This window comes from Apodemus sylvaticus, chromosome 11 (assembly GCF_947179515.1).
Source record: "Apodemus sylvaticus chromosome 11, mApoSyl1.1, whole genome shotgun sequence".
Classification (NCBI taxonomy): Eukaryota; Metazoa; Chordata; class Mammalia; order Rodentia; family Muridae; genus Apodemus; species Apodemus sylvaticus.
The window spans coordinates 99,562,685-99,586,780 of record NC_067482.1 but is presented as its reverse complement, the minus strand read 5'-3'; the positions used below and the strand labels follow the sequence as shown (position 1 = coordinate 99,586,780).

General features: G+C 39.8%; 2 pseudogenes; both read left to right on the top strand.

Moving 5' to 3' along the window:
• The first annotated feature begins 243 nt into the window (after window positions 1-243).
• LOC127696807 (probable ATP-dependent RNA helicase DDX5) lies at window positions 244-21,936 on the top strand (annotated as a pseudogene).
• LOC127696982 (uncharacterized) lies at window positions 6,780-6,878 on the top strand (annotated as a pseudogene).
• Window positions 21,937-24,096: the final 2,160 nt, after the last annotated feature.

The window sequence follows — 24,096 nt, the reverse complement described above, 5'->3', positions numbered from 1 at the left end:
AAGAACACCAAGTCTCTGAAGAAAAAAATTGAAGAAAATATCAAATAATGAAGATTTCCCATGCTCATGGGTTGGTAGGATTAACATTAGTGAAAATGGCGATTCTCCAAAAAGCAATCTACAAATTCAATGCAATTCCCATCAAAATTCTAACACAATTCTTTACACACTTTGAAAGAGCAATTCTTAACTTCATATGGAGAAATGAAAAACCCAGGATAGCTAAAAGAATCTTGAACAATAAAAGAACTGGAGGTATCTCCATTCCTGATCTCAAGCTGTACTGGAGAGCAAGAGTAATAAACACTTCATGGTATTGGTATAGACACAGAGAGAGAATTGAATTCTCCTTGTGTTGGAAGACCCAGTAACAAAGCCAGACACCTGAGGACACTTGATTTTTGACAAAGACACCAAAACCATACAATGGAGGGGGCAAGAAAAACATTTTTTTTACATATTTTTTTTGTTTTTGTATTTTTGGTTCCTTTATTTTTGTTTGTTTGTTTTATGTGAGTACACTGTAGCTGTCTTCAGACACACCAGAAGAGGGTGTCAGATCTTGTTATGGATGGTTGTGAGCTACCATGTGGTTGCTAGGATTTGAACTCAGGACCTTCGGAAGAGCAATCGGTGCTCTTAACTGCTGAGCCATCTCTCCAACCCAGAAAAACATTTTTAATAAATGGTTCTAGATGTGTTAATGTAGAAAATGCAAATAGATCCATATGTATCACCCTGCACACAACTGAAGTCCAAGTGGATCAAAGAACTCTACAAAAACCAGATACCCTACATCTAATCGGCAAGAATGAGAGAAATAGCTATGAACTCACTGATTCAGGAGACAATTTCCTGAATAGAATACCAATGGTTGAGGCACTAAGATTAACAATTTATAAATGAGAAGTTATTAAACTAAAGAGCTTCCGTAAGGCAAAGAACACTGTCAATAGGACAAAATGGTAGCCTATAGACTGGGAAAATATCCAAAATACATAAAGAATGCAAGAAGTTAAACACCAACAAACCAAATAATCCAGTTTTATAAATGGGGTACAGAGCTAAACAGAGAATTCCCAACAGCAATCTTGAATGGCTAAGAAGCCTTTAAAGAAAAGTTCAATTTTCTTAGTCATCAAGGAAATGCAAATCAAAATGACCCCGGGATGACACCTTATATCCATCACAATGGCTAAGATCAAAAAGTCAAGTTGACAGCACATGCTAGCTAGGATATGCAGCAAGGGAAAGAGTCCTCCATTGCTGGTTGGAGTGCAAACTTGTACAACCACTATGGAAATCAATCTGGTGGTTTCTCAGAAAATTGAGAATACTTCTCCCTGAAGATCCTGCTACATCACTCCTGGGCATATACCCAAAAGACACTCCAAAATATAACAAGGACACATGCTCCACTATGTTCATAGCAGACTTATTTATTATAGCCAGGAACTGGACACAACCTAGATGTCCCTCAGCCAAAAAATAGGTACAGAAAATGTGGTTTATTTACACAATGGAATACTATTCAGCTATTAAAAAAAACACCGTGAAAATTTTAGGCAAATGGATGGAACTAGAAAATATCATCCTGAGGTGATCCAGATCCAAAAGGATACACATAGTATGTACTCACTTATAGATGGATACCGACCAAGAAATACAAGGTACCCAGGTTTTATTTTACAGACCCAAAGAAGCTAAACAAGAAGGAAAGCCCAAGTGAGGATAAATGAATCTGACTTAGAAGAAGGGATAAAATGGTCATAAGTGGCAGAAAGAGAGAGGGAACTGGGTGGGAGAAGAAGGGGAGGAGGTATTCAGTATCAAATATCAGAAAAGACAGTTGTCTTAGTCAGGGTTTCTAGTCCTACACAAACATCATGACCAAGAAACAAGTTGGGGAGGAAAGGTTTTGTACAGCTTACTCTTCCACATTGCTGTTCATCACCAAAGGAAGTCAGGACTGGAACTCAAGCAGGTCAGGAAGCAGGAGCAGATACAGAGGCCATTTAGGGATGTTACCTACTGGCTTGCTTCCCCTGCCTTGCTCAGCTTGCTTTCTTATAGAACCCAAGACTACCAGCCCAGAGATGGTACCACCCACAAGGGGCCATCCTCCTTTGATCACTAATTGAGAAAATCCTTTGCAGCTGGATCTCATGGAGGCATTTCCTCACCTGAAGCTCCTTTCTCTATGATAACACCAGCTTGTGTCAAGTTGACACACAAAACCAGCCAGTACAATTGACCCTGTGTCAACTTGACATACAAACACATCACCATTAAGCCTCACCCCTTACTTTCTTATCCCCAAGGTCAAAATAACTTTAAAAGTCCCACCATCTTTTCAAATTCTTACGTATTAAAATTTCAATTCCTTTAAAATATCCAATCTCTTTTAAAATCTAAAGTCTTTTTACAATTATAAGTCTTTTAACTGTGGGATCCACTAAAATACTTGCTTCCTTCAAGAGGCAAAAATATCAGGACACAGTCACAATCAAAAGCAAAATCAAATTCTAACCGTCCAATGTCTGGGATCCACTCACACTCTCCTAGGCTTCTCCAATGGCTCAGGTCACATCTCCAGAGCTGCCCTTTGTAGCATACAGCTTGTTTTCTAGGTTCCAGCTGACTGTGTTCCACTGCTGCTGCTGTTCTTTGCAGTCATGGATGAGGGAGGCTCCCAGGAGTTTATGGGGGTTTACGTTTAGCTAAGAATCCTAGCAGTGAGGATATGGAACCTGAAGTGACTACCTCTTGTAGCCAGACAAGACCTCCAGTGGAAGGATAAGGACACCAACCCACCCACAAAACTTTCAATCCAAACTTTGTCCTGTTTACAAGAAATTCCAAGACAAAGATGAAGCAGAGACTGAGGGGAATGGCCAACCAATAACTGGAGCAACTTGAGACCCATCCCATGGGAAAGCACCAGTTCTGAACACCATTAATCATACTCTATTATGTTTGCAGGCAAGAGCCTAGCATAACTGTCCTCTGAGAGGCTCTACCTAACAGGTGACTGAATCAAATGCAGAGACCCACAACCAAACATTGCATAAAGCTCAGGAACTCTTATGGAAGAGTTGGGGGAAGGATCAAAGGCCCTGGAGGAGATAAGAACTCCACAGAAATACCAACAGAGCCACTAACCTGGACCTTTAGGGACTCTCAGAGACTGAACCACCAGCCAAAGCATGCATGGGCTGGACCTAGGCCTTCCACACATATGATGTAGATGTGCAGGTCAATCTTCATGTGGGTCTTCAAACAACATGATCGTGTGCGGTCTCCACAGATACTGGCTTTCTGTGGATCCCATTCCCTTGACTGGCCTACCTTTTCTGGCCTCAGTGGGAGAGGATACACCTAGCCTTGCAGAAACTTGATATTCCAGGTTTGGAAGATACCCATGGAATGTCTCCATCCTCTTAGAGGTGAAGGGGAGGGACTGTGTGAGGGGAGACAGGAGGGCAAGATTTAAAGAGAATAGATAAATTAACAGGAAGAAAGGAAAACATGAACTGAGGGAAATATGAAAATGGAAGATTAGGTATAGGAACAGGAACTATAGATATAAACATTACCAACAGGATACAAAAAGTGGAAGAAAGAATCCCTCAGGCTAAGAAAATACTACAGACGAAATAAATTCATGGGTCAAAGAAAATGTTAAGTCTAAAAAAATCCCTACCAAAAACATCCAGGAAATATGGGACACTATGCAAAGGCCAAACCTAAGAATACTAGGCAGAAAAGGAGAAGAATCCCAACTCAAAACTCAGAAAATATATTTAACAATACCATAGAAGAAAATTTCCTAACCCCAAAAAAGACATGTCTATAAAAGGGTACTCAAAGCATTCAGAATACCAAATAGATTGGTATGAAAACAGGATCCATCCCTCTGCTATATACAAGAAACACACTTCAACATCAAAAATAAGCATTATGTCAGAATACAGTATTGAAAAAGATTTATCAAATAAATGGACATAAGAAGGAAGCTGGTGTACCCATTCCAATGTCTAACAAAATAGACTACCAACAAAAAATAATCAAAAGGACATATTATCTCATCAAAGGAAAAATCGACCAAGATGACATTTCAGATCTTAATATTTATGCCCTAAATGCAAGGGCACATATTTGTTAAAGAAATATTACTAAAGCATAAATCACACATCAAACCTCACACATTAATAGTGGGAGACTTCAATACTCCACTCTCGCCAATGGACAGGTCACCTAGACATAAATTAAACAGTGAAATAATGGCACTAACAGATGTTACCAACCAAATGGACCTAACAGATATTTACAGAACATTTCACCAAAACACACAAAATAATATATACATTCTTCTCAACACCCCATAAAACAATCTCCAATATTGACCATATACTTGGTCACAAAGCAAGTCTGAACAGATAAAAGAAAATTGAAATAACCCCTTGTATCATATCAGACCATGATAGATTAAAGCTAGATTTCAACAGCAGAAACATCAAACTTGTGGAAATTAAACAGCTCTATACTGAATGACTACTGTGTCAAGGAGACTATTAAAGACTTCCTAGAATTCAATGGAAATAAATGTACAACATGCCCAAACTTATGGAACACAATGAAAGCTAGGCAGAGAGAAAAGTTCTTGTGCCTTTATAAAAAAATTGAAGAGATCCCATAGTAGTGATTTAACAGCCAACCTGAAAGCTCTAGGAAAAAACAAAAACAAAAACAAAAACAAAAAACACAGCAAGTACACCCGAGTAGTAGATGTGAGGAAATAAACTGGGAGCCAAAATCAATAAAATAGAGACAAAGAACAATATGAAGAATCAATAAAAGAAAGAGTTGGTTTATAAAGAAAATCAACAAAATAGGCAATCACTTATCCAAACTAACTAAAAGCAGTGAGACAATATTCAAATTAACAAAAATAGAAAAGAAAGGAGGGCATAACAACAGACACTGAGGAAATCTAAAGAATTATTGGACCGTATTTCAAAAATGTATAATTCACAAAATTGGAAAATCTAAAAGAAATGGATGGTTTTCTAGATAGATAGCACTTACCAAAGTTAAATTTTAAAAAAAAGGTAAGCAATTCAAATAGTCCTATAACCTGTAAAAAAAAAAAAAAAATAGAAGCAGTCATTAAAAGTCTCCCAACAAAAATAATCCAAGACCAGATGGTTTTACAGTAGATTTCTACCAATTTTCAAAGAATGGCTAGTCCCAATACTCCTCAAATTATTCCACAAAATACAAACAGACAGTGTGAAATTTATTTTATAAGGCCATTGTCACCCTGTTACCCAAACTACATAAAGATTTAACAAAGAAAGAGAATTGCAGATCAATTTCCCTCATGAACATTGATGAAAACAAACAAATGAACAAACAAGAAAACCTCAGTAAAGTACTTGCAAACTGAATCCAAGAAAACATCTAAAAGATTATCTGCTATGATCAAGTAGGCTTCACTCCAGAGTCACAGAGGTGTTTCAATATATGAAAATATTCTGATGCAATCCGTCATGTAAACAAACTGAATTAAGAAAACCACATGATTATCTCATTAGATTCTGAAAAGGCCTTTGACAAAATCTAGCACCTCTTTATGATATGTCTTGGAGAGATCACGGATAAAAGTGACATACTTCACAAAAGAAAGGCAATTTATAGCAAGCCTATAGCCAACGTCAAATTAAATGAAGAGAAACTTTAAGCAATTCCACTACAATCAGGAACAAGAGAAGGCTGCCTACTTTCTTCATATCTATTTATTATAATACACGAGCAGAAACCTGGCAAAGACTCAGAGTAATGGGTCATCTTCTGTACCCAAGGTCTCAAGTGGAGGGATTAGGACATCAACACTTCCAAAAAACCTTCAACCTACAGTTTAGCCTACCTGCAGAGTGTTCTGGGATAAGAACCTAGTATAAACACCATTAGAGAGACCAGAGAGACTTCATCCAACAACTGATGGGAACAGATGCAGAGTCCTACAGCCAAACATTAGGTGGTACTTGGAGAGTCCTGCAGAAGAGGGAGAAGAAGGATCAGAGGAACCAGAGAAGTCAGGGGGACACAGTCCACAGAATCAAGTGACTGGGACTCATAGAGGCTGGCAGAGATCAGGGAAGCTGGAGGTGTTTGTCCTAGGTCCTCTGCATATATGTTAGGGCTGATTAGCTTGGTGTTCATGCAGGATTCCTAACAGTGGGGAGGGGACTGTTTCTGACTCTTGTCTGCTTGTGGTACTCTTTTTTTTTTTCCTGTTGAGTGGATTTGTCCAGCCTTGATGTGATGGTATATGCCTGGTGTATTATAGCTTGTGCCATGTTTGGTTGATATTCCTGGGAGGCCTGCTCTTTTCTAAGGGAAAGTGGGTGTGGTGGGGATCTGAGGGAGAGTGGAGATGGGGTAGTTGAGAGACTAGGGGGTTGGAGGGGGGAACTGCAATTGAGATGTAATATGTGAGAGAAGAATAAATTTTTTATAAAGAACAGTAAAATATGTAACACCTACCAAGATCAAATTTATAATTTCTACTATTCAATTAAAATTATTAGGCCTACAAAAAATAGAAAAATATAATTAAAAGAAAATTAAGAAACCCAAATGGACCCATAATAGAATTGGTAGACAAAAATATTAAAAGTAATTAAAATGATGTTTTTTAACAGGTAGAAGGTAAAAGATTCCTCACTCTGGAATGAAGCACTATAGTACACACACACACACACACACACACACACATATACATATATATAAACACTTATATATTCTACCAGAGAAGATTAGCATGGCTCCTGCACAAAGATGGCAAGAAAACTTGTGAAACTCTCCATATTTTCAGAGAGGTATAGAAGTCGGTGTTGCAACACCTAGAAGCCCGATGGACATTTGAGAGTGTGGAGCCACCAATCTGAGAAGAGCAATCTACCTTGACCTTGATGGAGCTGATAGAACGCTTTCCATGGGCTTTGAACACCAAATAAGGAGCATCATGAATCAAGTAAGACCTGATAGGCAAACACTAATGTAGAGTGCAACCTGGCCAAAAGAAGTAAGACAACTTGTTGATTTCCTGACAGAGTATATACATGTCAATATCAGGGCGCTAGAACTGAGCACAAGCCATAACAAAGACTGTGGATCTATGTCATGAAGTAGAAAGGGTGGGGAAAGTTCTCATCTAACAATCATGAGTGAGAAGAATAAAACCACTATTTCCCCCCCCCCCACCTGCCTCTGCCTCCCAAGTGCTGGGATTAAAGGCATGTGCCATCCACCACCCGGTGTTTTGTTTTTGGTTTTTTTTTTTTTTAATCAAAAGAAAATGTGATGAACTTACCAGAAAATTGATGAGAGATTGACAGCCTACCATGAGCATCTATAGTGGAAAGAGTCAACAGGAGCATGGCTGGGTTCTAAATAAATTCAAACACGGAAAAGCTCCTATTCTTATTACAATCCATGTGGCCTCCAGAGGGATCAATATGGAGGATGTGAAATTTGTCATCAATTATGACTACTCTACTTCCTCAGGGGATTGATTATATTCATCATATTGGAAGACGTGCTCACACTACCAAACCAGGCACAGCACATGCTTTCTTTACTACTAATAACATAAAGCAAATGGGCAACTGTCTTAGGGTTTCTGCTGCTCTGAAAAGACAATGTGACCACAGCAACTCTAATAAATGGAAACATTTCATTGTGACTGACTTACAGTTTCAGAGTTTTAGCCATAGAGAAGCAAGGCAGCATGCAGGTAGACATGGGGCTGGAGAAGCGGCTAAGAAGGCTACATCTTGATCTGAAGGAAGCTGAAGGAGACTGAGACACACTGGCTTGTCTCTTGAGTTAAGACTTCAAAGCCTGCCTCCACAGTGACACACTTTCTCCAACAAGGCCACACCTCCTAATAGTGTCATTGGCTAAGAGCTAAGCAGTCACACACATGAGTCTGTGGGGGCCATTCCTACTCAAACCACTACAGTGACTGACCTCATCTCTGCTTCAGGAATGGAAAGTTGCTTCAATTGGTTGAAGACAGAGACTCAGTTTGTTCCAGAGGTAGAGAAGGCATGCTCCTCTTGACATAAACTCATCTTTAGAGACAGGGAAAACTGACAGAGTATTCTGGTCTGCTTCACAGAGACGTGTGGTGAAAACTCAGAATGATGTTTATAGTGGTGTAAATTACACCAGTGAGACTGTTGGAAGTAATTGTCTATTTTCTGCTATTCAGACCAGTTTTAGGACTGGTAATCTAACAGGGACTTACCAGAAGTTAGGATAGCACTTGGCAACATTGAAGCAATGTTGCAAATGTACACAAAGATATGCACCAACAGGCACATCATATCCTGCTTCTGCAGCTCTGTGCCTATGCCTGGCTATCTACAGCCACAGGATATTCTCAATAACTGTTCTTTATATTATATGTTATCAAATAAGATAGGTATTGCAGAAACATGCAGAAACATGGCTGCACTGCAGCAGTAATTATGGTGTACCTTTTTCATGATTTAAAATGGATATTTCTCTACATCCCTAAAATAATGTTTAGGGTTTTTTGTTGTTGTTGTTGTTGTTGTTTTGTAATAGAAAATGTAAGCAGCATTTTCACAAAAGTAACTATACAGTGATTTCAAATATAAAAAAAGCAAAGGTTGTGTGTGGCCTTCCAATAAAAGAGACTTGAAAAAAAGGAAGAATGAAAGACTTAAAAGGATAAAAGAATATTTTGTCATGTCACTTAAAAACTGAAAGATAATGTTTGTAAAACGACCCAAGTCAAACTTGTCAAGATAGAAGCTGCCATGTCTGAGGTGAAGCGCATTCTAGATCAGATGAGGAGCAGGTTGGACACTGCTGAAGAAAAAATCGCTACATTGAAGTCACACCACTAGAAATTTCCAAATAGGAAAAAAATGGAGACGCTGCAAGCTGTGGCCGATGAGACGGAGCCAGCAGCCATGTCTCCGAAACTCTGAGAGAGGCCAAGATAGACAGTGAGGAAGATTCACCACACATTGCAAACATTTTTGAAAAGTATAAACTTCAAACACACACACACACACACACACCAGCAGCAGTAAACTATGTTAAGTCACATCATTATCAAATGTCTTTAAAATGAATGATAAGGAATAAAAATACATTCGACCAGAACAGAGCTTTGAATGGAGAAAGATTTTACTTGTAAATAACACAAGTCAGAGCACACTGGAGTGACACATCCATTGTCATTTGACTGGAGAGACAAGCTGTCAATATGAAAATGGCCATTAAAGTAAGGGCAGATATTGTAAAATATACGAAAGTTAAACTAATTCACAACCAGGAGACATCCATTACATGAAGCACCAAATAATTAAAGCATGAGAAAAATAATAGAAGATACAAGTCTGAAGTGCACGGAGATATGAAGAGCACTAGAGAAGAAAACTAAACGGTTAGATTAACAAAATATATTTTAGATTATGTAAATTACTTAAAAGACAATTGGTTGTTTAACACAAAATCAAGTTTAAATCTATTGGGAGTTTTATAATATACATGAAAGTATAATAGCACAAAGGCCAAGAGAAGAAAAAATGTCGGTCTGTTTTTACAAACTACAACACTATCTGCACAAAGCAGTACAGCTTTACCTCACAATGGATACAATGAATCTTTATGCTATGAAGCGGGCATTGCTTCAGATAAACAAGAGGGGCAGCTACAGAAAGAACTCCCGTTTAGCTTGCAAAAACAGAGAACTCCTCAAGTACCATAGTAAGGTACACGTAACTGTCAAGACGGTATATGAATAGAGTAGACGCCTAACTGAATGTTTACAGTTGACATGAACATGGCCATATCAGGACCCTAATCCCTAGAAGGCAAGGCCTTTCCCCAGGTCAGCCTCTGGGAAACGGCAGTCTTCTCCTGTTCCAAGCATAGATGGCACTGTATGCATATACGCACCACAGCTTCCTCCTCAAAAATGACAGCAGCCTGAGACGACTCCCCTAAAGACACCCCCTCAAAATTAGCTATCCTGCCTCCTCATTCATTCAGCTATATATGATAAACATGCCCCGTCTTTCACCTGACTATAATAAACATGCTGTGTTTCTGGGTTGCTGGTACACCTCTGTAGAAGTGCATAACCAACCCGATCCCAGACGTCCTGTATGTCTGTCCTTTATTCCCTGTTGCCCCAGTCAGGTCAATCCCAAATCAATGCTGGTTGTAGCACAGCTACAGAAATTTCAATCCTGCAGTCTCACCTGTCCATCTGTCTCATTTGTCCATCTGTCTCACAATGGCAGTTCACTGTGCTTAGTGGTGGTACACCTCACACAAAATGGCATCATGAATTGGCATCATTATATTCAGGATTATTCTAGCTTATATTTTCCTCTTCAGCCAGACTATTGTAATTTGTTATTACATAAATTATATCTTATAACTTGAAGTCAGTTATATCACAGATTTATCATATTTCTTATTGGTCAAAAATGTTCTGTATTTGGAATAGTACTGGGGAGAAAGACCAAATGTACATACTCAAGGTAATAAAGTCTCATAAGAAGGTTTTCAGGAGTACAGGAATTCTGGTGTTGCTATGTTTTCAATGGTGAATCTCTGAGGGCAATGCTAGTCTGTTGATATCGATAGGTTCAGACGCAGCTACAGGCTTCTATGCTCCTCAGCAGGTAGCAGTGCGTGGATTAGAGCTTTGATTTGGATTCAGTCTCTGACCTCATCCTAAGCCAGGTGAGCTGCTCCCCTGAAACAATGACCTTATCTCAGAGCTACTACTAGGCTCTCCAGCAGCGATGAGTCAGTGTTGGGGCCTCTACAATATCTGAGAGGAATGCGCAGTCTCTAGGGGCAGGCAAAGGCCTAGAACAATGGTACTTTCTATAGCGAATATTTACTTCACAGAGAGAACTGACTAGAGTGCTGACTCAGAGTGTGTCATCAGGTGTGAAGGACCAGGTGTTCCGTGGCTGGATGAAATCATCTACAAAGGCCAATTATGTCAAGTTAGTTTATACATTTACATCCCACAATCTTATCTATTATTGAGAAATGCTGAGTTTCTCATTATAATTGTATGTTTTTATAACTCCCTGCAGTTCAATTTGTTTTTTGTCTCATGTATTCGGAAGTTCTATTATTTTCTGTGTAATACATTTAAGTCTATTAAATAATATTGATGTATAGACTTCTTTATTATAAAAATTCTACCCTTTTTAAAGGTTTACTTGTTTTAGTGTATGTGTGTGTGTGTGTGTGTGTGTGTGTGTGTGTGTCTGTTTGTCTTTATGTTTGCCAGATTCATACAGATGCCCAGAGAGGCCAGAGGACAGTTTTAGGTCTCCTGGAGCTACAGGTGCAGGTGGCTGTAAGGGACTCAGTGGCAGTGCTTAGAACTGAACACTGATCCTCAGTAAGAACTGCAAATACTCTTCCCTGCTGTACTATTTCTCCAGCCCCAAATGCTACTCTTTATCCCTAGTAACACCATTTACTGTATAAGCTATTTTGTCTTGATACTAATATAGACATTCTAGAGCAAAACTGTTAGCATAGTAGGCCTTTGCTTTTGCTCTACTTTAATCCATCATAACTTGTTTATATATTGATACTTGTGGTGACTGGTTGATGTGATCACTGTTCTTGCTTAGCTTAAATCCAATTTTTTCTATTTTTCCTCTTAGAGACATGGATATAGTTGTCTTCTCTTTTCCTACATTTTCGGACTAATAAAATACCGTTTATTATTCCATTTTATCTCTAATGTTATCATCATTTTTTAGCAGTTGTTTACTTAGCTAAGGTGATTGTATTTGGCTGGGTAAATTTCAAAAAATTATCTGTACACTCTAAATATATACAGCTTTTTCTAGTCTTGACAAATTGTACACATGAAGTAAATTGTGAACTAATTAAATAGGTGGGCTTGTTGACACAGTCACCTGGGAATATAAAGTAGGAGAATCATGAACTCCAGGTCAGCCTGGGCCGCATGGCAAGACTGTGTTTGCAAAACAAGAATAACAGACAATCTTATTTGGAAAAGATAGAAAATGTTGGCGTGGCAGTAGTTTATTTTGAGGCTCTGGGATCCAGACATGGGATCTACACTTTACTGACAATATCTTGTCTTGCTTACACAAAGACTTAAAACTCTATTAAACTCCTCTTGGAAGATGAATGGCCCTGCGGAAAACAGAAGCATCAGTGAGATTGAGGTAGTGAGCAAGAAATTAATATGGAAGGTGAGTCTCATAATGTCATTTATGGAATCCTCACACAGCCCTGAGTGACTAGTGTTATTATTCAAATTTATAGGTGCATTAAAATGAGTTGAGAACACCAGAGAGTACATATGAGTACAATTTGTCAAGTAACACTAAACGTAAAACAGAGACAAAGGCACTAGAGGGCAAGTTTGTATGACCCAGATGCTTGGAATAGTAATCTCTGCTGCCAGCCCAGAGTCTGCCTGGTGCTAAGTGCATGCTCAGTCCACTTTTGTTCAATAAGTGAATAAGAGTACAGAATACAGAACAGATATGAACACATTGTTAGACTTAAATGTTGTATGTCATCTCTTATAACATGCTTCCCACCTCCTGAAACCCAACTTTTACTCTTCATACTGTTTTAGGGAGAGTCAGAAATTCATCCCCTTCCTTCAGAAGGAAATTTTAGCATTTTTAAAGTACTAGTGAGCTAATAGAGATGATGATGATGATTAACAATTAATTAAAGACTGAGATGGATTCTAGTAAGATCAGCTTAACTAAAACAAAGAACAATTCTCCAATAGGTAGAAAGTTGTTTGAGACATAAGCAAGTTAGGAGGATCTGTAGCCATATCGTGGCCCTTTTACAGCAGCTAAGAAAGGGTCATTGTTCACAGGACTAAGACCTAATCCAGGCCTATATGCAGGAGACCTTCTTTGATAGGGAGGCAGAACTACTTACACAGATGGAATCCTTTCTTACAAGTTTAAAGATACTCTTAAAATTAGGTTTAGAAAGGTAATGTGAATTTGTCCATGATGAAAGAGAGTCCACAAAGTGCTACCCATGCTTTGTAACAGGATATACAAAGAAGCCACAACTCACTTCCCTCTTCAACCAGAATAGGAGGAAATCTAGTTCTGGGCTGGAAGAGTATTTCAGGTCTCTAAAATCAGGATATGGGTATAACCATAATGAGACACCAGTACAAAAAAATGGTGTGAGTCCAGCATGCCTAATGCTGAATGAAAAAAATTCTATGTATAACTAGGAGCATTTATCAAGGAAGAACAACCAAAATGGACTCCCAAGTCTCCCATACAGGCTGTGTCTCCATCCTTGAGATACAAAAGATGTAAATACATGTTCACAGAGAATTGAGGACTGCAAACACAGGCCACTCAATCACTACAGCAGGCTCAGTGCATAAAAATGCCCTGTCTGTTCAATTGGGTTTTCTCCTCTACCCTTGACCTCTGCTTAAAATGTATACAAATTTGTGAATGAATATCATTCAATAACTGTGCACTTTCCAGGAGTAAAGTGATCTAGATTTTCCAAAACAGCTATGAAAGAAGTAAAATCCTCAGTCGCATGAAGTCTAAAGTCTTGTGAGAAATGTAAGAAAGAACTAAGTATGTTCCTACACACTCTGGCTATGGAAATGTTCTAGAGCACAGTGTGCACATCTCACACTACACCTTTTCTTTTCCTACTTATTTCTAATTTGTAATGGTGGTGGTGGTAGTGGTGTTTAGTTCTATTTCATTGTTTTTGAGATATATTTCCTGGGTATCTAACACATACCAGACACTAAGATGACAGTGCAGACTTTAACTGTATCATTTGAGTTTTAAATTGTTCATTAAGGTGAGCATTTTGGAGAACCAGCTTTCTTTAAAATAATACTTATTTTTATTTCTGTGTGCTTGTATGTTCTTACTGTCTCTATGTATGTCTCTAACATGAGTGTACAGATCTCCTTGGAGGTCAGTTGTGAGCTATCCAGTGTGAGAGCTTAGAACTGAACTAGGACCTTCAGATGAAGCAAGTATAAAATTATCTTTTATTCTCCTATATTAATTGTCGTCTCCCAGACTTACTTCTTTTGTCTGATAACCTAGGCCAAGTCCTGGAAGCTTTGCCTCCATATAATCCTATCTAGGCCAAGAGTGTTTTCAGACTCAGACTTAGTACTAACAAGCTCACTCTGTCTAGTTCTTTCTGAACTTAGGCTGTCGGGTTTAAAGTTGGCTGTTCTGGTTCTAACTCCTCTCTAAGATGAACGATTCAATCTGTCTTCTCTCTCAGTCCCTGACTATTTGCTCTGCTTGGCCTCAAAGTAATTTTGGCAATGTGCTCTAATCTTCTGGCTCTTTCTAATTCTATGGTTTAATTTGTCTTCACCTGTGTCTAGGTTCTCTTGACAAGCTGTCTCTTTAAAGCTCTCCCAGTAAAACTTCCTTCCTTCCTTCCTCCCTTCCTCCCTCCCTCCCTCCCTTTCTCCTCCTCTTCCTCCTCCTCTGTCTCTGTCTCTCTCTGTTTCTCTCTCTCTCTTCCTCTCTCTCCCTCTCTCTCTTTCCTGCTCTCTCTTAAGTAGCCTCTATATTTTCTCTCTACTTGTGAGAGTTTGAAACATCCTATTCTGTCAAATTTCTATTTTTGAATAATCTACCACGCTAATAATTATTTTTGATTACTTAAAACTACAATATCATGATTATTATTCGATATATTGTAAAAATTGTAGATGAAGACAATGTCAACATTTTACACATTCCCTTACATTGATATGTACACTAGTATGCCCCTCATATAAGCATTTGCATACAACATATATCTTAATCTGATAGCTCAGAAATAAGTATTCAGTGTTACTGGGTTAACCTACAATAAGGACATGCCATATGAATGTTGAAAATAGTAGGATTCTGCACAGATTTCCCATCTCCCAAGCAATAGTTGTACTTATGAATTTAGGAATGTCTATTTCATGTGTTTGTTCATAGTTGTTCATAATAGTTAATTTTATCTACCATCTCTATATTGCCAAATATTTTGGATATATCTGTGAGGATACGTTTAAATGAAATTAGCAGTTGAGTCCATGGATTAAACAAAACCAATTGTAATCTATAAATGGGCCCCCATCCAATCAGTTAAAGACCTAACCAAAACATAAGGGCTAGGAAAATGTCAATGCTCCTGCCTACATTGGACATACGTCTTTTCTTGCCTTTGGATTCAAACTGAAAAACTGACTCTTCTTAGGTCTTGAGCCTGCTGGCTGTCAGAGCAGAACTTATGCCCTCCATCCCCCAAGGTCTCTAGCTTACCACTCTTACAAGTAAAAGATGGGAAGTTCATATATAGGGAGCTAAGATGAATTAGCCTTCAGACAAGCTTTATTAGGAGAGTTACTACATCTTATTCTGAAGTGGAAAAGCAAGCTTTCATGTCTGAGAAAGCTTCATTAGGAGAGACGGCCATCATGGATAGCAGGTGAGGCTCCTACATGAGACACCCTTCAGTTCCCAGAGTATAAGAAAGCATGACATCTTAGTCGAAGTTCTAATGCTGTGAAGAGACACCATGAATATGCAGCTCTTATAAAAGAAAGTATCTAATTGGGGATGGCTTACAGTTTCAGAGGTTTAGTTCATTATCATCCCAGCAGGAAGTGTGGCAGCACACAGACAGATGTGGCCCTGAAGATGTAGGGAAGAGCTCTCCATCCAGTTTCAAGGGAAGAGAAAGACACTGGGCCCAGCTTGAGCATTTAAAACTCCAAAGCCCACCCCCAGTGACACACTTCCTCCAACAAGACCACACCATCTAAAACCCTGTCAAGCACTGACCCTCCCGAATAACCATTCAAATATATGAGCCTATGGAAGTTATTCCTATTCAAACCATGAAACATGGTAACATAGTCAGTATAACGTGATCCTGGAGAGAGAGACCGGAAAGTCAGACTAGTTCCACAGAGCACTGCAGTTTCTGTGTCTGATCCCTTTCCTTGAGGATGGTGAAATAAGTTCTACATCAGTGATTTAGCCTATATGTTAGGATCCAGAAAGAAAGAACTAGACATAAGCAAAACGTTAGAATCCAAGTTTATCTTGGATCTGCGTATCAGGGAGAAGGTGTTGCTCACAACTGCAAGTGAGAAGGATAGAACACAACTCTAAGAGCTTCAAGGTCACAGAATGGGTTGCTTATAGGGACCCGGAGAGAGCCTAAGACTGCCCTAGCCTGACTCCTGTGAGAAAGAGCAGCCAGAATATCTGTATCTAATAGCCACTAGTATCTCTTAGTGCCTATCAGTCTCCATAACAACACATCCTTCTCGGATGGGTGAGTAAACAGAGATTGGATAGCTAGCGATAGTGCCCTAGTAACTTACAAAAGGTAACTCATGGAATGAAGAGTTTATTTGAGGTTTATAGGTTCATAGGGTTAGAGTGTATGGGCATCACAGTGGGGACTATTGCAGCAAGCAGACAAGCATGGTACTGGAGCCTTCACTGAGAGCTCACATATTGCACCTTAAGAACAAAGCAGAGAGAGCCACACTGGGAATGTGCGAGTCTTTAGAAACCCCCAAGCCAAGCTCCAGCTTGGAGACACAGGCCAGACCTCCTCATCCTTCCAAACAGTTCAGCCAACTGGGGATGAAGTATTCAAATATGTGAGTTTGTGTGGACTGTACTCATTTAAATCACCACAGGCACACAGACAGGTGATAGATAGATAGATAGATAGATAGATAGATAGATAGATAGATAGATAGAAAAACACAGATAGGGATCCACAGATCCTGTTGGTTATGTTTCGCTGGACACTGTGAGTATACTTCATTTATATGTCTACCTAAATCTAGTATTACATAATAATATCCTCCAACTTGAGACACCCCTCCTGTAGGAGAGCAACTCAAGGGACTCTGAAATAACAAAACTTAGCCCAACTCGAGAAAGCTTACTAGATTCACAAAAGCTCCCTAAAGTTTTACAAGAGGTAAGCAATTACTATGGAGAGGAGACTGTCTGACCAGTTGCCAGAACTGTCTGTAAGTCCTTCAGGGAGTTTAAAGGATGCAGCTTTCAGGAACTGTGCCACGATGGGATGGTATTGTAAGCAATAAAGCTGCTTAGGGCCCTCCATCCTCTTCTGAGCAACCCCTCTCGTTCATTGCCACAAGCAATCTCATTTAAATCACTGGGCTCTCTGAGCTAGACGTAGGTGGATTATTTCTTTGCTCTGTTGTTAGTGTCTTATTTAGGATGGGTAGGCACTTGTTTATGTATCTACAGGGAAAAGCACACAAAATCGAGGCAAAAAGGACTTGACCTGAATTCCTACTTGTCACTCAAAGAAAACATGGCAGTTCCATATCCAGGACTCATAATTGCCACAGAAGAACTACCACCCTACACACTACTCTCTGGTCTGTACTGCTCAGACTCTGAAGACAATCTCTCCGTATCTCCACATCTGAGAACAATATCTCCATGGGTCATGAATGCTACATCCTCAGAGCTCTCAGAATGACTTACAGATAACTCCAGCAGTTGGTCAGGACAATTATAGCCCAAATTCTCATGGAAAGAACCTATATGTGAATGCCATGAGTGTCCGTGGGCTATCCTGCTGTCAGCATGGCTGCTGCTGCCGCCGCCGCTGCTGCTGCTGCTGCCATTGATCCTGATGCTGTTTTGCAATATGGAGAAATGAAACATTAAAAATGTATAGCTAAAATCGTACACTTATGAGTTATTGTGTCAAGTCTTCCTCAGATAGCTGGAACTCAATCGGTTCTTGCACAATGTTGGCTTCCCACAAGCACCAAGCATTCTTTTTATGCTTTTATTTGTGTTCCAATTCATAATTTTGGAGGCACTCACAAATAAATATGGCGTTTACAGCAGTTGCATAGAGTGACTGGGGAACATTTTGCAGTATCACAGTACCTTTACCCTGAAATTTATGGATATGTGTAAACCTAGGTATAGCATTCATGAAGCAGGCTGGGAAGCTTTACCACAGCAAGGAGGCGGACTTTAGGTACTAAAACTAGAACAATTTTAGTTTCTCAAAAACATGATTTAATTGTATTTTCACAAACTTAAAATGTCACCTTTATTTACTTAACTCCAAGCAAAAGTGTTCATATGATTAATTACAGTTTATATTTTGTTCTTTGCTATAATAATCTGAAATATTTAGAAGAAAAAATTTGTCAAAGGTATATCTAAATATAATTTTAACTTATATGTTATATTTACCATTCATCATTTTTCAGAAAACATATTCATTGGTATATATTTATTAGTTATAATTTTTATTTCTTAAATCATTAGTGTCAACAAAAAGCTAAATATGCAAAATTTTTGGTTGCCATAATCAATGATTTTTGTCAAAATTAAAGTAAGGGAATAAAATACATAGATATCTTTATTTTATTATTCAAGTAAACATCACCAGCTATAAAAATGATTCAGATCTCCCCAGGAACAATTAAATTCTGTCATCTTTGATTTTTATATCAATTTTTAGCTACATAAGAAGAATAGCTTTGCACATGTTTGTCAATTTTGCCATACTTAAGATTATAGTTAAGAAAGTATAATTGTCAAGACAAGAACATAGATATATTTTATGTGAGAGTCCTTTAGCTTAATCTACAACTTTTGGGTATTTGGGCATGTATCATATGGGCCTCCCTTTGTACTCTTGTCTTAGATCCTATAAATATTTGGATAAATCTACAGCCAATTCTCAGTACATTCAGGGTGCCATGATGGTAAAGTCTATGGGAAAGAAGTGGCTATGTACATGTGAACAGATGAACAATATTGTGTGTGTTTTGTCTTTTCAAGAAGATGCATTCTATTAATTACTTCTCTATCTGCTAAGACAAAACTGCTCACAATGGCAACTTAGGAAGAACTTCCTTTGACTCAGAGCATAAGGACATACAGTTTATAGGACAGGAATGTAATGATAGCAAGATGTGTGAGACATTTGGTCCATTGCCTCTGCAATCAGGAGGCAAAGCCGCATGTTAGTGTCCATCCATTTGCCTGACTTTTCCTTTCTTATTCAATCTGGGACCCAAACGAAAGTGACACTCGCACTCATGGTGGATCTCCTATGATCAGTGTAAGTCCCTCAAAGTCTTCTGGGTGATTTCAAAACTAGTAAAGTTGACAATGAAGAATAGATACCACAGAGATATTGGGGTAGGAAGTCATGGAAATATGGCAAAATTTCAAGAGCTCTTCTTGAACTTGAGATATGAGAGTAGGACCAAGAGAGGCTGCTAGGCAGTAGCCATGCATGGATGCTGTCTTCTTCTGGAGTCACAGGACTATTTTAGTGATGTGATGGGAGACAGGGAGAGCATTCTGGGCGCTTGCCTGCTACCCAGCTGGTAGTAGTGATTCCAAGAGTTCTGACTGAGTCAGGAGACAGCATAATAAAGCCTTTGAAGCCTCTCCCTCTTCAGATATTTGGCCTTTGGAATAGACCTTATTGACCTTTTTTCTTGTAAGGCACATACACTAAGTGCTCTACTTGAAGAAGTTTTCAGAAGGTGGGGCACAGGAATGGTCAAGATCTTGGTGCTCAGAAAATATAAAATAGGAAAGGCGATGTCATTGTGTAAAATAGAATCCAGATACAAATGCTTCCTACTTCCTAATTACTTGCTTGGCTAGCCTATTATTTTATTCCCAATCACTGTGCCTAAATCTGGAAACCTACTTCTTGGTACTATTTCCACTTTCCAGAAAGTTAATAGAACTGCAAGCCAGAAGCCCAAGATGAGCTAAAGGTATGAAGTTTGCACAAGCACATGGGTTTGCGTGGCAGTGAATCACATTGTCAGAGAAGAAGCTGCCACATTCCAGGGCTTTCGTGGCTCTGCTTCTAAGAATCAAGCAAGATGGTATTTCCTATCTGTAGCTTTCCTCCCGACCATCACACCTCCATCACCAGAGAGGGACCTGAGCAGGCAGGCAGTGTGGGGTTTTACTTTAAGTCTGATTCTCTATAAGTTTAGTGGGAAGATGCACACACTCCTGACAGCACAGAGAATAAATGGAGAGCAGAATTTCACCAACTGTCTACATGACCTTGAGTGAGTCACCCATGTCCTCATGCCCAAGTTTCCTTAGAAAAAAAAGCTAAAAATGTTGCTCTGCAAAACTCCCATCTGCCTTTCTGTGCTACAGACAAAAACTGGGAGAAGCTGAGATCTTGGGCTCATGGTTTCAGTAGCAAGAAAAGATAGCACTCTACAGAACAAAGTGAAGGTGGAAATCAACTCAGCTGCCCCAGCACAATGGTGGGAAGTGGGACAATAAAATTCATAATCCCCATGTCATATCCATCCCCAGGAAACTGGATGGTAGCCATGTTCTTGACTAAATTATGTCCTCCATTTATGCTTGTATTTGGAGACCCTGGAGTAGGTAAGCAGGATACAGGCTCTACTAGAACTCTGGCTTCCTAAGGTCTCCATGGAAAGCACGCTATCTCCTCCCAGTTTTGCTGACAGTAGGAACACCTTCCTCTCTAGGACACCCAGAACCTTGTGAACAAAGTCTCTGAGTCCTCAAATCCCCAAAACTTGGCATTCTCTACAACTTAATACTTAGTTTTATCACTGAACTTATGATCTTATAAAAAAGAAAGAAACTCTTTAAAGAGCCACTAGTTTTCCTGTCTGTATAATGGACAGAACACCATCGCTTTCTTTCACTTGTTCACAGAAAAAACCAGGATACTTTCCCTATCTAACAGTGTTCAGTTTGGTCTGGTCCAAGGACATCCATGTTGCTTCACTAGTGCAGACAGACAACCTTCGAAGACATAGTAAGATGCTGAAAGCAGATGAAGAATGGATTTTTCAGTGTACTACTGGAAAAAGCTCCTCCTCACCCTCCTCCCCTAACCAGTCATGGCCCTGCAGATAAGAAGAAAGCTGTGGGCTCACCAGTCTCAACCGCCTTCCCCAGATCCACTCTGTTCTCATGATCTGAAAGTTTTCTAGAAAAGTGATCCAGTTTAGACACTACAGAGGGATGACTAGCTAAGTGTACTGCTATGTAGAAGCTGATGATACAAGGGAGTAGCTAGTAGAAGAGACTTTCAATGTGGAGAGAACATCTTGACAAGGGGGGACTGTGCCATCCCCTCCATCCTCAGACCACCGCTTTTGTGCAGCCTTTTAGAAGATACCTATAAAGAAATAGCAAACTGTGTACTTCCAAAGCATGTCTAAGTACCTTTCTTCAGACAATCCTTGGGATATTAGAGTGAATAGTATTGCTTTAATCTGTTATGAACTCATGGTCAGAGTGTAGTTTTCCAGCCAGTGAAACCAGGAAGAGGTGAAAACTGGCGGTAAAAGTAGGTCACAAGGAGTAGGCTTCTGAATGTTTTTTCTAGTCCCTGGTTCCTGCCCCACTCTCTGCTTCCCAGAACAGCATCTGCCATAGGTCTGCTCAGTCTGATCGTCACAGCTCCATCATACCTTCCTGTGGAAAGCCGCGACTGTATCCACCATTACAAGATGGCGCCGGCTTCCACTGTGCCAGCTCCGCTTTCTTAGTGAACAAGATATCTGCGCATGTGCAAGAGTATTTTCGCGCCAAATCTCTGCCGGTCCTGGGGCACTTGAATGAGGTCATGAGTAAACAGCCAATCAGGTGTGTACACGTCACGCCAAGGAACTGCGTCCATGTTGGGCGCAGCGTCTCCCTCCACGAAAAAGCGTCAATAAACCTTGGCTGCAGAAGGATCCTGAGTGTGCCGCGTCGTTCCTGCTGGCGAGACGAAAGCGCGGGACACCTTCCTCCTCCATAATGGAACAAGCCCTCTGAAAGTAGGAGCCAAACTAAAATTGTCCTCCCACAAGTTGTTTCTCTTAGGAATAGTGGTCATGGCTACGCAAGAGCTAATCTAGCCTGTAAACATCACCATGTATTTGTATCTCATGGTGTGCAAGGCAGGGGCCATTGGGTAAATCAGTCAGTACACAGCAAGCCTTGGGTGTGAACACAGCACAGCCCACATCAGAGATGCTACCCACCTTGGGTCATGCCTCCCAGGAGAGCAAGCGCTTGAAAGGCGAGCCTACTGAGTAGAGACCCTTTCACAATGCCTTTTCCTTGTAGAAATTTAGGCCCACAAAGTTGCTCTGGCCTCTCAGCTCTAACATTTCCCTCCTGACTTGCTTCTGCCTTTTGGATTTATGAACCAAAGGCAAGAGAGGAAACTTAACTACAACTGTAGCTTGCTTCATTGATGAATCTTATAGTTCAGCCTTGCTCAACAGGCCTGTCATCTTTAAGGGACCATCAAAGGAGATGGAGGGGACAGGGCATGGGGGGGGGGAGAGATTAAAAACTGTGGCAACCTAGGAACCACAGGCAACAAGTAAATACTCAATGCAATTCTTCACCTGCAAAAGCTTTGGACAGTTCCTTCTCTTGGCAAAGCAAGAACTAATGCAGAAATGTATTCCCTCTGGGAGCTTATTCTCGATAATGGCTCCAAAGTGCTCTATGAAGCCTTTAAAGTTGGCAGCGTTCTCCTGGGTTAAGTCCCACGATCGTCTGCTCTTGTGTGTGAAAAGGAGATCAATTTTCATCTCATTTGGCAGACACGGAAATTCGAGACTCAGAGTTGTAAAGTGCTTTGCCTAAGGTAACACAGCTAGTAACTAGGAAAATTAAGATTAAACACAATTTTCTGACTGCCAGAGCTAGATTCTTTCCAATCACCCCTCACGCTTCTTCAAGCCACATGGCTCCACACTCTACTCCAAGCTATTTATCCAGTCGAAAGGAGAATATAAATTACCCACACGAAGACTTATGTACAAATTTTCTAGAAGCTTTATTACCTTGTCCAAACTGGAAATGTTCCAAATACCTACCAGGGAAGGAATGGGGTAGGGGCGATGGCTCCTGTTTGCCACCCATCCCGGAGGCCAGAAGATCCTGGTTGTAGGATAGCCTAAGCTACGTAATAAGATCCTGTCTCAAAAAATAACAACAACAAAAACTAGATTAACTAAACAAACTGTATTACTTGCATATAATTAATATTCTTCAGCAATAAAAGGTAAAAAGTAATGATATGTCCAACAGCATGACAAACCATGAATATTCTGGATGGAGGAGGTCAGGTATAAAGAACACATGCCACACTGTATGATCTACTTACATAAAGCTCTGGGTGAAGCAACTGTATTTATGGTCACAGCAGATTAGTGGCAGCTTGCATATGGAGAGCCTGGAGTGAAAGATGACAGACACAAAAAATTTCTAGGTACTAGATATGCTCATTATCATACGGATAGTTTTCCAAACTATGCATTTAACAAAATTCATCAAAGTGTACACATTTTACATATAGTTTAAATGGAGTGACAATTATACACCAATACTGCTGTTTTAAAAACTCACATGCCTCCATACAGTAATGGAGTTGTCCCCGCCTCACCCACTCCCCAAGGAGGTTCCCCTCTTCATCCCTAGGTCTGCAACATTATTCCTGATGGGAATGTAGAGAGGAACTTGATACTGAGCAATTGCCGCTACAGCTGCCATATTAGTCTCTTCATCCTCTTTATGAATACAGATTTAGGGTGATTGTAGCTTCACTCTGGGCAACGGATTTTCTTTCCTCCTGTCTGGGGATCACTTAGCAAAACAAACAGAAGCAGTTATCATTATTCTTCCTATTAAATAAGCCTGGTAAACATTTGGACTAGTCTTTCAGATTTAAGACAGATGTTTCCATTGTAGAGGCTAAAAAATAATTGCAGATATGAAACACAGAGAAAAGAGAGAGTGAGGGAGAGAGGGGGAGGGAGAGAAAAAAGAGAGGGAGGGAGGGAGAGAGGGTGGGAGAATGGGAGGGAAGGAGGGAGGGAGAAAGGGAGAGTAGGAGGGGGAGAAGGAAAGGGGGAGAGGGGAGAGGAGAGAGAGAAAGAGAGAGAGAGAGAAGGGGAGAGAG